Source organism: Melanotaenia boesemani, chromosome 9 (assembly GCF_017639745.1).
Source record: "Melanotaenia boesemani isolate fMelBoe1 chromosome 9, fMelBoe1.pri, whole genome shotgun sequence".
Classification (NCBI taxonomy): Eukaryota; Metazoa; Chordata; class Actinopteri; order Atheriniformes; family Melanotaeniidae; genus Melanotaenia; species Melanotaenia boesemani.
This window is the reverse complement of record NC_055690.1, coordinates 34420230-34436004: the sequence shown is the minus strand read 5'-3', so window position 1 is coordinate 34436004 and position 15775 is coordinate 34420230. Positions and strand designations below refer to the sequence as shown.

The 15775-nt window shown below is 40.3% G+C and overlaps 1 long non-coding RNA gene across 1 annotated transcript in view; it reads right to left on the bottom strand.

Annotated features, from left to right (window-relative positions):
* Positions 1 to 15775, bottom strand: part of LOC121646076 — a 314450-nt gene that overhangs the window by 270837 nt on the left and 27838 nt on the right. Inside the window, exon 2 of the long non-coding RNA XR_006011554.1 lies at positions 12490 to 12555. This is a non-coding gene — a long non-coding RNA (uncharacterized LOC121646076). The remainder of the gene's footprint in view (positions 1 to 12489; positions 12556 to 15775) is intronic.

Here is a 15775-nt window from a genome sequence, read left to right as displayed (position 1 = left end):
AAGAAAGACAACCATGGGTTCATCAGAGTTTACAAAATTGGTCACTATTTTTCTGTGTCGCGTCACAAGTCCTGTGTGCACGTCTACGTGAACGAGCGCAACATTTCACATGCACGAATGTCGCCTGTCGCTTGGCTGGAGGAGGGCAGCGATTTTCGCCTCAATACGCAGGTTCCATAGGAAAAGATGGAGAAGGAGCGACGTCGCCTCCCCTGTGTCGAGCCCATCACTACGCCAACTTCAAATGTCTGACAAATCTTTTTGGAGCCCCATGAGAAGAAAATTCTGCTTGGCTGCTTTGTGAACAAGAACAACAAAATGACCTCATTTGGTTTTTGTGGTTTCGAGAACAAGAACAATGTTTATGTAATGTTTAAGTAATTATACTTTAGTACTTTACCAAAGTATTCATTCTGCTGCAGAATATTTAACTTCAAACTAAGCTGTACTTAATTTAGCTCTAAATTTGCTTTCCATCAGTTTGTTATATGTCTCGTTACGAATTTAGCTCGACCAACTGAGGAATAATCAGTCCTCCCCATTACTGCCACTGCAAACTGAACCCTGGTTGTCACTGATCATGAGCATCCACTTTTACTCAGACTGGAGAAAGACTTTACACATCGAAAAAAAAAAAAAAAAAGTAAACATGGTAGCTGGCCAGTCTCTTTTTAACCACTCCTTTACTTCCTGACCAGCCATGCATCCATCTCTCCATCACCACCATCTATTTCTGTCCTTCTCCAGCATCTTAATCCCCTGTTCCTGCATGTTCTCCATTTATCAGCTTCAGCCCTGCATTCAATTTTCTCCTCCTTCCTCTGCCTTTCACTACATTTTTTCCAATAGCGGCCGTGTGTATTCACATTTTCCATAGCTTCTCCATCCTTCATGTGTCCCCTGAGCCCCCCTGTACAACTGCAGTAGATGAAATCTTCACACCTCAATTCAGTTCATTTCAGTTTCATTTGGATAGCACTGATTCATAACAGGAGTCATCTTGAGGAAGTTTTGGAAAAGAAAAAACAAAGAATCGCATCGTCCTGATCTGTTCGTTGTCTTGCTATAAGTTGATCCAGTAACTTTCCCTGCTTACTAAAAACAATAAAATGTGTGCATCCTTCCTTTAAAAAGTGATTATATGTGTTTAGAAACACATAAGATATGATTCAGTGTCAACACCATTCACCTTGTATTTAACTCAAACAATGTTGATTGTACCATATTTGCTTTACTAACTGTTCGATCCGCTCTTAAATCTGCCGGCAGTGACATAAAAATCTTCCTCTGATTCTGGCATCTGCAGCAAAATCATTTTCATTTGCTTTTAAATGAAGAACTGGGCCATCAACCAGCTTACGGTACATTTTCTTCTATCCAAGGGTCCATGTTACTGATGCAATTACATGCTATTTGTTAATCTTTTAATTCATTTAGGGGCTTTATCCTAAAGGACTGGCTTAAAAACTCACTAAACGTGGAAATGGAGGACCAAGTATGTTCCAAGGTTACATCACCACTAACCTCATCCTAACCAATACTTTATCCTTAGTGTCAGATGCCAATTTGCTAGACATAATTCAAGACTATTTTGGTATGACTGGCTACTGGAATTGCTTTTGGCCTGCAGGAACTTTTCCATCCATCGGTTCCTGTAAGTGTTGATGGTATCTTCTTTTCCTTTTTATATAGACATCATTGGAGATGCAGCTGATTGTAGTTCATAAAACTGTTTTCATTGGGTCTCTTTTCCCCTCCTATCTCCCGGTAGAGATTAGGAGCTTTCCCTAGTCCGAGGGGAATTTTTTTATTCTCGATTTTTGAAAGTCTGGTATGCCTACCCTACCAGGTGTGATATAAAACAGATCTTTTTTTATATATTCCGAGTGTGTAGGTGGTAATGTTTTACTGTATTAACTTTCAGTTTTCTGTGGTGTAGCTCTTGAGATATTGACACCTAAAAATGGAGGAAAAATAAGGACGCATGTAAATTGCACCAAACCCTAACAGTATCCAGCCGAGCAAACTAAAATTTTACACTATGCTCATTAGATAAAAACTGAACTGGTGAAATTTCAAAATTTTTTGAGACTCCAGTGCGTGGGCTGTCCTGAAAATTTGTTGAAATGACATGGAATTATGCTTCTGCCATCCACCAGGTTGCAGATTCATCTGTGATACACGACAGGGTTGGGCGATATGTAAATTTTTTTCAATCGCCTATCGCCAGTCCAGCAAATGGCGATAGGCGATATATTCGCGGACGTGACGTCAGAACTTTTTTGCGCGCTGAACACCTGTTGAAGCAATTTAGAAGACAAAAATGGAGGGACTTCACTTGGCCGAGTTTGAAAAATTGAATCACTGTAAAGACCCCATAAATAGGCTACAGTTATAGGTGAAAATAAAGAAGTTGGTCTTTGATTCCCACCATTGTGGTTATTGATTAAATAAACGTAATTAATTTCCGCGTAGCCTACTTCTGTCATTTTTTCTTTCTGTTAAGTTTGAGTAGCCTAAATTGGTGCTGCAATTGGAGGCAGGTCACAGGCGGGGTGGGAGGTTATGCACGGTCCTTTAGTGTGTGCGCGTGTGCACGAGACTTCTGAAAGAAGGCAGCACCAGGTATGGAGAGAGGCTGGATGATGGAAAAAAAAAAAAACTCCCGACACCTGCTGCACGAGCCACAGCGTGCGCCTGCGTTGTAGCTAACTAAACGTGTTGGCTCATGTACATACATACATATATATATCTCTCTTAATATCGCTCTTATATAAACGATCGTCGAATGGCTCAGCCTATCGTCGATGGTCAATACATTCGTTCAATCGCCCAACCCTAGTACACGACAGAACAATCGAAGCGATGCTGTGCTTCTGGGATCTCCCCAGCTCCTGACCCAGAGAGAATGTATAGATAATTTCCTTCAAGTCCATCTATGTCATCAGCACATAGCACATCATATCACAGCTCCTTGGGAAATGGACTGCATTCAAAACAGCACTTTCTGTAGTCTTGTAGAGCACTTGAAGCGTTTTTACACTACAAGACACATTCACACACCACAGCATCAGTTAGCAGCGCTGAGCTACAGCAGGTTGGTTTATTCCATCCAAGTGGCTGATAAAACTCACCGTTCACTGTTATTAATGATTTTTGTCCTGACATTTGAGACTTTTCTGTCAGTTTTTATAGCAGATTTAAATCAATGAGGAGTTTACAAAAGGCTTTTTTTTCTTCTTTTATTTGTAAGACCTGGTAGTAAAAGACAATGGAGCAGGATACAACTGCAGTCTATAAAAGAGAGTCCTGCTCAGTGAGCAGCAGTAACTTTTATCTGCATCTGCCATTTCATTCATTTTTATGTCTTTACCTTAGATGAAGTGAGGATGAGAGCTGTGTAGCTACAGTTTGGGTTGGAAAATGTGAGATGTGTTTAAACCTAACAGCTGACAGGTTTAAAGGGCCTGACACTCATGCTGAGTCACTTTACATGATATGGGACAGTGGATGATTGGGTCTGTGAGTGGGAGAAGTGTCTCTGAACTCCTTCCCACTCCACTGACTCAGTCAATTTAAACAGTGTCAGGGTCAGTGAAATAAAAAATCTTTACTGGAAGTCAAAGGCTGTTCTTTACTTTGAGTTCATTGGAAAATAATGTGCGGATTGACAAGAAATAAGCTACGCTTCAATTAGACAAACAGAGTTTTCAGCATTTTCTCAAATCTCAAAGAGCAGTGAAATTTGTCCATTACAATGAAGCACAGAGAAAGACGGCAAACAGGAGGATGCTCCTGTCTGGTGGTAATAGCAGTGAAAAGGAGGATTGTATTAAGAATGGCAGTGTTGATGCTGAGTAAATTAAGACCCTCCCTCTGTGGGCTGTCCTCACAACACATGTGAAGCCAGACAGCCAGCAACAAAGAAAAAAAGGTTAAAACAAAAGGTTCTTCACAAAAAGGCTTGCTTTTCTCCATCTCATTAAAGATCGTTTATGTACTTTTATATTGCTCGTGGTTTTTGTAACTAAAACATACAGACAAGGAAAAACAAATTACTAACATACTTGAGTTGGTTAGCCTAGCTTAAACAATTGTGCGTGGCGATGGCACATTTTAAACAACCAAAATACCTTTAACACACAAGTATGTGTTTTCTGAACACATTAATACTCAAAGATGAAAGTTTTCCAAGGTACGAGCATATAAGTGCACATTTAGCATATTTATGAGCCGTTTCACAGCCGAAGCGCTTCACAGCATTACCGGGAAAAAAAAGGGTTCCAGAGATTGTTCAATGGTAAGAGCGCTCACTCCCTCCATTAGCTACAGGCACAATGTGACAAACATCATTGAGATACAGATGTCTCACGCCGATTAGATTTCAAACCCCAAACATTTTACTGTTTTCAACATGAAATTACTTTTACCATTTATTTACTATGTTTCTTATTTATGCAAATTATTCACAATATGAGCTGATTACAGTCTTTGACATAAAGGCATCACACTCTGGCACTACAATGTGGGCTTACCCATCCTTGGAGAAGGTACCTCTTCTTTGGATCGGAGAAAGGAATTGTGGTCATTCATCCCTTCAACTGGGGCTTTAGGGGCATATGGATGATTAAATCCTTGCAAAGCATGTAGCAAATTGTTAATGTGAAGCTATACTGACCCATGGATAATTAGCTGGCATTAGTCTGCACAAATACACAAAATATATATTAATCCTGAATTTAAAGGAAAAGATTAGTGCCTGTTCTTCTTGTGCAATATTTGCTGAAGATTACAGCACGGATGTAGTTAAGCAAACAGCAAAAAAAAAAAAAAAAGGATCACCAGCAAGAAAGTGTTAGCTGTTTTTCCTCCCTTCAGTGATCAGATGACTTGTCAATCAGTCAGCTTTCAGCATCAATCCTGTTTGGAATCTTGTTGATGGAGCTTTCTTTTTGTTCAGCTTCAGATGGGGGATTGATTCTTTCATCCAAACCTGTGGATCCCTGGTGAATTGTGAAGCAGCATTGTTTTCTGCTTTTAGCTTTTGACAGTCTTTCTACTCATATATGAAATGCTGACAGCTTGGCTGTTTCTTTAAAAAGACAAAGATGATAAATACATGCAAATAATAAAAGAAATGGAGACAAAAACATGGAAAATTTTGCCATGATTTTACATTTAAAGTAAAATCATGAATAACATCACTACCGAGCACTGAGAGAGTGAAGCAGCGAAAGGAAATAAACTAGGAGCTGGCTCTTCTGCTTCCTACAAAGCATCAGTTCTCAGAGCTGCATCTTTTGAAGATGGTCACTGACGCCCATGTCCGTCAGATCAATTCCTGTTATCTGGAAACATCTGCTGCTTCAGACCAGCTTCCACACAACCAAGAACATGAAAACATGGAAAAATAGAAGTCTAGAACTTCCTGGTGGAAGCAGTTGGAATTAAGCCCCTTTTTAGAAAATCCTGCATTGTTTCTGCTCCCGGTGGGCAAATTCATCTGAATATCGCTCTTATTGATACGATTCCATTCCAGTGTAATACATCCAGTTCCTTCTATGCATTATATTGCTGCTGCATTTCATCAAAGAAGTACCTTGGCTGTGTCTGAAATGCTGTTCCCGTCACACTTTGCCCCAACCCACTCTAAGATTTAGACACTATTTGGTCATGTGACTCAGCGGTGCAGGTAAACGAGCAATTAGACAGGTACCACTCACGCAAGCAGCACAGATGGAGCAGAAAAATGGAGGAAGAGAGACGGAGGAGCAGTGTGGATAGACTTTCAGGCAGAAGCTAATCTGCAAAAAGGCTGAAAGATACAGCAGAAACAACTTTATACAGGCAGATGAAAAAAAAGAGCTGGGGAAACAGAGAGAGGACAGAAATCCTCTTTTCCAGAAAGATCCAGACCCCTGAACCAGGGGTAGAGGGAACTGGCAGAAGCCTTTCCGTGTGACAGAATATCCAGGTATTGATGGAAGTAATATTTTAGTCATCACCCAGGGTCCATCTTTTTTTTTTTTAAATCAGAATCTATCACAGCTTTTCCTTTGGGTTTGCTATACTTACAGTGTAATCCATCAATCTCCTGCTTGTCCATCCACTCATCCATTGTTTTTGTATACATTGATTTATCAAGCCTTCAGCTGGCTGATCCATCCATCACTTTGAAGCTCCAGAGGACAGACCCACCCCAAAGCTATTAGCCAGTCTTCTGAAGCACTGATCATACCCTTGGGGAAAGGACAACTCCAGTCTACCAGCTGCTTAAATACACAGTTGGGACATTTTAAGAAATATTGTGTCAATACATTTCCAGAACAATGGACATCACGTCTAATGTCACAGTTCTATTTTAGCCGATTCTATGATCTGGCTGCAGGGATTTGATCCCTTTTACTTACATCAGGATCAGTGAACTGTACATCCACAACAGTGCTGGATGGAGTCGAGATGCCTCATAGCCCAGAATCCTCATTACAGAGCAGCAGATACCAGAGATGGGGACTCGAGTCTGGGACTCAGACTCGAGTCACACTTAAGTCCCGCATTTCCAGTGATTTGGGACTTGACTTGGACTCGCAGTCAAAATTTTCTTAATGATATTCTCTCAGCCCGATCTCCAGTTTGCTGTCATTTCCTCAGACGTCACACAGACGTGCCTGCAGGGCATGTGCAATCAATCAAAACATTGACAGCACCAGTGAGTGCACCTGTTGCTGCAGCACCTGTAACTTTTGGGTAAACTTAATAAAAAGGGACCAATATAAGAGCAGCAAACTGCAACGTCTGTGGTATAAAAATACAGGATGCTGGATCCACCACACCCACCTCCAACCACCGTAAAACACACCTGGAGATGCTAGTCATTGTAATATGAAGCTAATGTTGGCATCTATGCTAGTAACAAGCTTAGATGTAAATGTTAGCTTGTTACTACCTTTGTACGAAAATAATGTAAACTCCATCAGATTGAGTGTGTTCAGAAAAAGAGCGAGACATCTTTGCCATGATCACGGTAAACTGGGACCAGACTGGGATCAGACCCACTGTAAACAGCGTGCTTTTACTGGGTCTGTTTTTTAGAAAAGTAGAGCTGTTGTTGAATTTATAATTGAAAAAAGGAATATTAATGGATGGGATTTTGGGATCTGTCCAATTTAATTGGCATGTGAGCTAGATGAGCTGCACTACAGTTAACTGTATACCACAGGATTAAGATCTGGACTGATGTGTGGAAAAAGGGAGCAGTGCATGCAGCAGAAGTATCCATGCATGATGAAAAAATTCAGATAAGAGCATTTCATTGTTGCTTTATGCTTTTTTTTTTTGCATGATGTGTATCGTTGGGATGCACCTTCTTGTTATTGCTTTCAAGGGCATGATCAGTTCTGTTAGATGCGAGCAGTAAATGGCAACTGGACAACAGCCAAATGCTGCATGCTTCCAGACTCAGGAGAACAAACTGGGTGGGAACTCTCAGCTTATCTGTTAAAAGAATGATTAAAGATTAGGAGGTTTTATGAGCCCCCATCCCTCCATCTTAAAGACATTAGCAGATCAGCAGAGTATAGACTGGAGCTAATGTGGAAACACATTAAGGTGCAGTTCAACCCTGATAGTATAATAAACAAACATGAACATGACCGCTGGCAAATGGAGAAGCCTGTTATTGATCAGCCAGCCCAGACAAACAACTCAGCCTACAGTACATTGAAGATGTCAGTCTGCAGCTAACAGTTTGTATTTTGTGGGGTGTTTTGCCAACACTTTGACAGATGGGTCTTTTCTGCAGAGGAGAAATAAAAGTCAAGTTATTGATCAGCCAAAAAGAAGAGCACTCATAGCGCCTCAACACAGAGCTGAAATTTCAGCAGCATCTGGAAATTTGTTTAGGGAAGCAATCATAATGCTTGCTGTGAGAAATCAAGAGATACATTATGTAAAAAAAGTGTGCTCAGCAAAATATTTAACATTTAATAATGTCTGCTGACTCATAAACAACATGTAGTGTCTGAGAACCTGTTGTGCATTTTCTTTGCTCTCAAAATAACTAACTTCAGCATACACTCATCAGGTCCACCTGTTTACCTACTTGGTAACGCAAATATCTAATCAGCCAATCACACAGCAGCACCTAGTCATGTAGACATGGTGAAGACGACTTCCTGAAGTTCAAACTGAGCATCAGAATGGGGAAGAAAGGAGATTTAAGGGACTTTGAACGTGGCATGGTTGTTGGTCTGAGTATTTACTGGGATTTTCACACATACCCATCTCCAGGGTTTCCAGAGAATGGTCTGAAGAAGAGAAAATATCCAGCGAGCAGCAGTTGTCTGGACCAGAATGTCTGGTTGATGACAGAGGTCAGAGGAGAATGGGCAGACTGGTTGGAGATGATGGAAAGGCAACAGGAGGTCCACTCAGCACTGGTTTCAACCAGGGTCCACAAAATAGCATCTCTGAACACACAACATGTCTAACCTTGAAGCAGATGGGCTACAGCAGCAGAAGACCACACCGGGTGCCTCCTGCCAGCTAAGAACAGGAAACTGAGGCTACAATTCACACACACTTACCAACACTGGACAATAGATGATGGAGAAAAGCTGCTGGTCTGATGAGTCTCCATTTCAGCTCCACATTCAGATGCTAGGCTCAGAATCTGGTGGAAGCATCATGAAAACATGGATCCAGCCTTGGATCAGCACTTCAGGCTTGAGTTTACTGGACTCTAACGGCCTCCACAGCCACCAGATTGCAGTCCAGTAGAGCAGCTTTGTGATGTGGTGATGTGGAGATTGTGTGATGCTGTCATGTAAGTATGGAGAAAACCTCTGAGGAACGTTTCCACCACCTTGTTCAATCCATGATAGCAAAAATAGAGGTGGCTCTGAAGCAATAAAGGGGGTCCAACCTGGTACTAGCAAGGTGGTAAGTGGACAGTGAGTTCAGCTGATGATTTACAAAGAATTAATCCAAATTAGCCTAATTTTTCAACTGTACTTACATTAGCCAACTGTCCAGCATCTTCCTGGTTGAACATACGCTTTAAATCAAACATTTCAATGTGCTACTTAATCTGCAGTTTCCACTCACGTGACAACACTTTCACCGCTCATCTTGGAATATTTCACGAGAGAGGAAGAAATTCTTTGTTGGGCTGCAGAATCTGAGGCAGCAGAAGTCAGTCCATTGTTCATCATCTTCACAGTCTCATTATGTATTTTAAAACCTCATCAAGTTATTTTTCCTCTCACTAAAGCTCCCTTTTAACTACTAAACTGTGCTCTTATGTGTGGTTAAGACTGAGCTGGCAAATGTTTGGAGAGCCTTTCTTGTTAATGGGGTGTATTGATGTTCTCTGCACTTAAACATCACTGAACAGAGAGCAGAGACGTTTAATGCTTTTACTGAATATAAACTCACTCAAAGAGTGAATTATTAAAAACTGCAAACTTTCACCATCATAATGTTACAAGTATCCATTACATGTGCTTTCACATAATCCAAAATAATTTCATATCTTCAGAAGAAGCAGCCGTGTCTGACAATTCAGTCTTTTACATGGTGAAAACGTTTGCTAGTGGAAGCCGAAGTATAACAAAGATTTAACATCAAACACTGATTTATGATTTGAAGCAGCCTTTGTCTAAACTTCTGACCCCTTTAAAAAAAAAAAAATCTAAAATTTTGGGCTGCATCTATAATCTTTGGCTCAAAAGAAAACCAAGTTATGTGGAGTTACTACAGAATGAATATGTACATTGATAAATGGTCTGTACTTATATAATGCTTTTATCCAAGGCGCTTTACATGTACATCACATTCGCCCATTCACGCTCAACCACGACCCATCAGTACAGTTAGGGGTTCGGTGTCTTGCTCAGGGACACTTTGACATGAGCGCTCCGTGCCAAGATCGAACCAGCAACCCTTGGGCTACAGGACAACCACTCCACCCACTGAGCCATGCCGCCTCATTACTGTGTCAGAGCAAATTCACATCAAACACAGTAGAAAACCTGAAATTTATCTACCATAAAAACATATACACATATACAGGATAGGAGCCTAATTCAACTGATGACTAAAGAAGTAATATCTGATGAGTAAATGTGCAAAAGTAAATACTAAAAAATGTAAATCTGAGAAGTTTTTCGGATGTTTTATTACAGGTTTGGTGTTTAGAGGCTCTCCCCATCTGGGCTCTAAATGCCATGGAGACGAAGAGAACTCCTCTGTGCTGCAGATACTTCACACCTCTATTTTATTATTTATATTTACTTTATATGTTGATTTTAGATGATTTAGTTGGAGCACTTGGCACATCTGTTTCAATTAGCTGCTCACAACTTATGTTTTTTATGTTTTATGTTTCTTACGCCTTGTGTTTTAAGTGTTGTGATGGGTGATTGTACATGTCTGCCTCAAACCAAATTGCTCTCCTGGGACAAAGCAATAAAATTTAAGTTTTGTCCAGGTAGAACCACCAAATGGACCATTTGGGCACAATGGTATTTATGCCATTTAGCCTTATATTTCAGTGATGTATCGTTGTGGTTGTTGATTCCATCAAATTAGACTTTACTCATTTTAAACATTCACACAGATTTTTGTGAAAATCTGGTATCTATGTTGGGCCTCATTGAGGCCCAACATAGATAAATATCTTTACAATCTCTCAGTTGGTTTCAGCCAGCCAAAATTTCAACCAGTCAGAGTCCAGACAATCAAAGGATTGCACCTAAATTCAGCTTTGAAACACCAGTGATGTTCCAGAAAATAGTAAATCCAAAGATATGGGAAGAAGGCTTTCTCTGTTCTAAAACCACCTGGTCTTCATGCAAACAACCGATGCTTTCATGAATTATTTGTAAACTAATTCAGTCTCAGGATGTGACATTCTCTAATTTTTCTTTTTTTTTTAACTTTTTTATCTTAAAGCAGTGAAGTTAAGACATACTTCATGCTTCTCTGTGTCTGCCTGTTTGAGTTTTTTCTACAGTTATCTTTGCCATCAGCAGTCTCTGCTTTCAAACACCTTGTCTGTGGAGTTTCCTGAAATTGTGAAATTAAAGTAGACGTGCTGTCTTTTTTGTTTTTGTTTCATGTCCATATAACTGTTTGGGGTTTGAATTGCATTTTGTTTGGATGGCAATGCTTATTAGTGGCTTTTGGACGAGTTTCTTCCTGTTGTTGTGGTATGTTACATGTTAAAATTACTGCTTCCATGCTGTGAATTTAGACTGCATTTTCAAATGTATGTTTTTAATAAAGTCTCTTTTCATCTGCATTGAAGTGGACTCTGCATTGGTCTGTCATAGTAAAGGAGCTGAGCCAAAAGGCAAAGCTCTCGATTTACCGTTCAATCTATGTTCCTACCCTCACCTGTGGTCATGAGCTGTGGGTAGCAACCAAAAGAAAGAGATTGTGAGTACGTGTGGCCAAAATTAGTTTCCATTGCAGAGTGGCTGGACTCTTCCATTGAGGAAGGTAGGCGCCTCCTCCACTACAAAAGGAGCCAGATGAAGTTGATGAGCCCGATGCCTCCTGGGCGCCTCCTTGGTGTGGTGTTCTGGGCACGTCCCACCAGGAAAAGACCCCAGGGAAGACCTAGGGCATGCTGGAAGGAATATGTCTCCCAGATGATCTGGGAACGCTTCGGGATCCTCCACAGATAAGCTGGAAGATGGAGCCGGGGTGAGGGAAGTCTGGGCTTCCCTACTTAGGCTGCTCTCTCTGCGACCCGACCGGATAAGCAGCAAGAAAATGGATAAATTAAGTCCTTTGTCAATGCAAGTAGCAGCGAGTTTGCCCTCAGTGCTCTAAACCAGTCTAATAACTATCAGTACCACACTGCCACCAAGATATAGTATCCATATAAAAACTATTTGGTTTTCATGGTTTTAATTAATGCCTCAAACCACTGCAGTTATTTGAAGTAGGGACTGAGTGCTGACTGAACACTTTACAGCAGCACTGAAAACCAGAATTGACTGCTAAAGAAGAAGCCAGTAGATTGAACTGAACTGAAGGGTGAGGTCTGTTGACACTCATATGGTGATTAGATAGTCCCATCAACACCCATATGCTAATTTTCCTAGTTTAGGAAATGCTAAGATGCATGAGTGCATGCATATATTCCAGGCAGCAGTTATACTTCCCATTAGAACATAATTAGGAAAAGATCGGGATGTGATTTCAAATAACTGTGGTAGGACAAGGGTAAACACAGCAATGGACTTTTGAAGAGATCTGAAGTACGTTATGTTATCAGCTAAAATGGGATCAACTAAACAGAGTTTCAGACAACAAAAGCTGCTGAACTTGACATTAACGGAAAAAAGAAGAAAACAAACAAACAAAAAAAAGACATTGTTGCTTTCCTCCTCTGCTGCAAATGAGTGAAGCACTTTGCCCCCGGCTTCATGGAATAATTACTCTGTAATGAGGTAGCTTTGGGGAAGGAGCATCACTCACTGTTCAGGGTTTTAAAGTCCTCCAAATGTGTCCCAGGGGCTTCCTTTATGCTCAGAGACCATCACACTGCAAAACAAAAAAAAAAAGAAAGAAAAAAGGGACAAGTTTAAATGTTTTTGCTCTTAAATTACTCATTTTTCAAGAATTCTTGCAGAGAATCTGTAATTCTCTCAAAACATTTTTAATGTTTCTATTTGAATTAGCTGTATTTATAGTTTTATTTCACAAACTGCTGAATACCAAGTCAGTTTTTCCTTAATTTCAGATCATAGAAGATATCATTTTCAAGCTGTCAGTGTCGAATTTACATCCAAGGTTAGAAAGTCAGTGTTTAGTGCAGTTTTGGTGGTTCTGAGATAAAAGGCTCCTCTGCAGAAAACAACCTAGATGTAAATATTCAAGTGAATCCCAGTGCACAAATTTAGGACAAATTAAGTAAAAAAAAAGCTTAATGTATGTCAAAGTATGGTTAAATTGAGCAAAGATATTCAGAGGATCTCAAATGTCTGCAAATATGTGAGAAAACCATCAATGTTCCTCAAAGAAAGATTAAATGGTTTCATGATAATCTTCTAACAATCTGAAGGAATCTCAGTGTGTAAGGACAAGTGAACACATCTAATCTGATGTATCAGTTCAGTTGTCTGATCCCTCAGACGGACCTACATCGAGAACAGTCATCCACGAACCGCAGATAGAACCACATGCCATACCACTTTATTTACGAAGCTGACTTCTCTTCTCTTCTCTGGACTCAGGGGCATCTGGGATGGACCATCACAGAGAGGAAACCTGGACTGTGGTCAAACCAGTCAATAGGTCTATGTTGGACCAAATGGAAAAAAGAGCAAAAGGAGCATCCAGACTGTTAGCAATAAATTCAAAAGCCTGGTTCTGATGGTATATGGTCAGATCAGGGTTCTGTGATGGTACAGGATCGGGTCAGGGTTCTGTGGTGGTACCGGGTTGGATTAAGGTTCTGTGGTGGTATGGCCCCCAGCAGGATATAAGTGGAGGTAAGGGAGTGACAGAGATAGAGACAGCTATGGTTGGAATGGGAAAGCACACCGCTGTGAACCCGAGACATGGAGCAGCAGATCCAGGAGCCTGACGTCCAGAAGTTGATCTTTCATTTTTGGTTGCAGGCATTTCATGCCAGCCCAAAGCAAGCATGAGATAGTGGACTGTCACGTTATTTATCTTCTTCAGGCCATCACCAAATATGGCACCAAGAAGGAAAGGAGGTGCGTGGCTCACAGAGGAACTGTGTGCCATCTGACCACAGCAACAGGCTTAAGAACGTCTCAAGACACTTTTTACAACTATGTAACTTTGACCTTAAAAAAATGAGCTTGACTCATTTTGATGGCACAGTGACATTATTTAATATGCACATTCTCTACGTCATCATTGCCCCCCCCCCAAAAAAAAAAAAAAGTAAGATGGGCATTATGAGTAAATACAGTGGAAGCCTGTGAGTCCTGCTGACTTACACACAAATCTCATAGGTTACCTGCTACGGAGGTGTGTATCCTACTATTAAACCAGCATATCATCTGTCACCGCTTTCAGTAGATGATTTGACATGCAATCCGGCCTATATCTGAAGCACACACACACACACACACGCACACACTCACTCACACAGTACATTAAGTGGAAGGGAAAGAGAGGCTTGGAAGTGTGAGGAGAGTCTCATTCAGTGTCTGTGTCAAAGCTGCTCGGCCTTTTCAAGCATACAAAGTCTTCCTCAGAGCAGAAGAAAGCAGAGCTGGTGGGGTGGGGGGAGGCTTTATCAGATAAAGATGAGTAGGTAGAGGCAGAGGAGGGGTGAGGAAGATGAAGAGTGTGTGTGGGCGTGTGCTGAACATTGTTATGTTCAGCCTGCTTACTGCAGTGAGCAGTGTATACAGCTGAGGTTGATCCTGTGTAGGTGGCTTCTATGCTCCTCCTGTAAGGGTCAGGCAAGTGTGTGTGTGCATTTTCAATGGGATAATAGTCCTCAACAGATGTGTGTAGAAGCATATCTGTAGTAAAACTAGGCTTTGTTTAAGTTGTGTCAGTCATTCCAAAGGATCGCCATGGCAACAGAGTTATAATCTCTTCCGCATTAAGTGGACAATGATTGGAGGGCTTACTGTTATGGAGCAGCTTCTGCTGTTCTGTTACTCAACTGTTCATCTGTCACTTTGTGGATCAGTTCAGCCGGAATAAACAAAAATCTTTATTTAGATTTCTAAGTCTTAGTTTAATCATCAGAGAAAAAATACAAACATGCTGGGCAACAGATTTGATCCAGTTCTTGTTTGATTTTGCTTTCCATCAGCTAGATTTTGCCATCTTTTAAAGTGTTTTTGAACAATAGTTATTTCTGAAGATCTTTCAATTTTTTTTTGTCTATTTTGTTTGTTAAACTACTGAACTATGACATGAATCATTTAAGCAGAATGAAGGCTTCAAACTCAGTGGATGAACCAATGTTGCCCCATTTCTTTTGTTGCATCTCTAAACAACAAAGATGACAACTTTGAGGACAGAAATAGGATTTGAGCAGTAACAAAGTAATTCTGAAACAGCTATTATGTGAAACTTCACTATCTTCAATATCTCAGTATGTGTTTTTAAAACATTTGATAAAACTGGACACATGGATGTTTCATCTTCCACCGACTCAGTAGAAATTTAGGCTCATTCTGTCCTTTCATTTCTAAGAGGTTTAATTGAAAAATTGACTATTAACTATAAAAACAAACATCTGAGAAAAGTTTCGTTTTAGCGACTTGACCACGTTCCAAAGTCAAAAGGAGTAGGACTGGTCATTGGTTATCATTATAATATTTGAAGAAATGAATGATGACTTTGGACATTTTATTGTTTATCTGGTTTAAATTCTGATTAACACCTAAAATAATATGTTCATGGTTTAAATTTCTGGCCCTGTGATGGACTGACAACCTGGTTGTACCCTGCAATTTTGGATGGATTGAAAGATGGAATTACTCTAATTGGTTTAGTTATTTCATCTCTAGTTTATAAAAAATATTCAACTACCAATCACTAACCTTCTTGAACTTTTTCATTTGTCCAACATCATGATTCCTTCTATAAACAGCATTTTCCTAAAAAAGCAGCTTCCAGCACATTATAGAAAATCCTTATCCACTTATTGACTGGACAGAATAAAGTGAATTAAACCCTGGTGGACTTAATCTAATAAGATTAACAAGGCATTTCTAATCCACAAACAGACAGGACTTTTCAGCTACATAAAACCTTTATTTAGCTT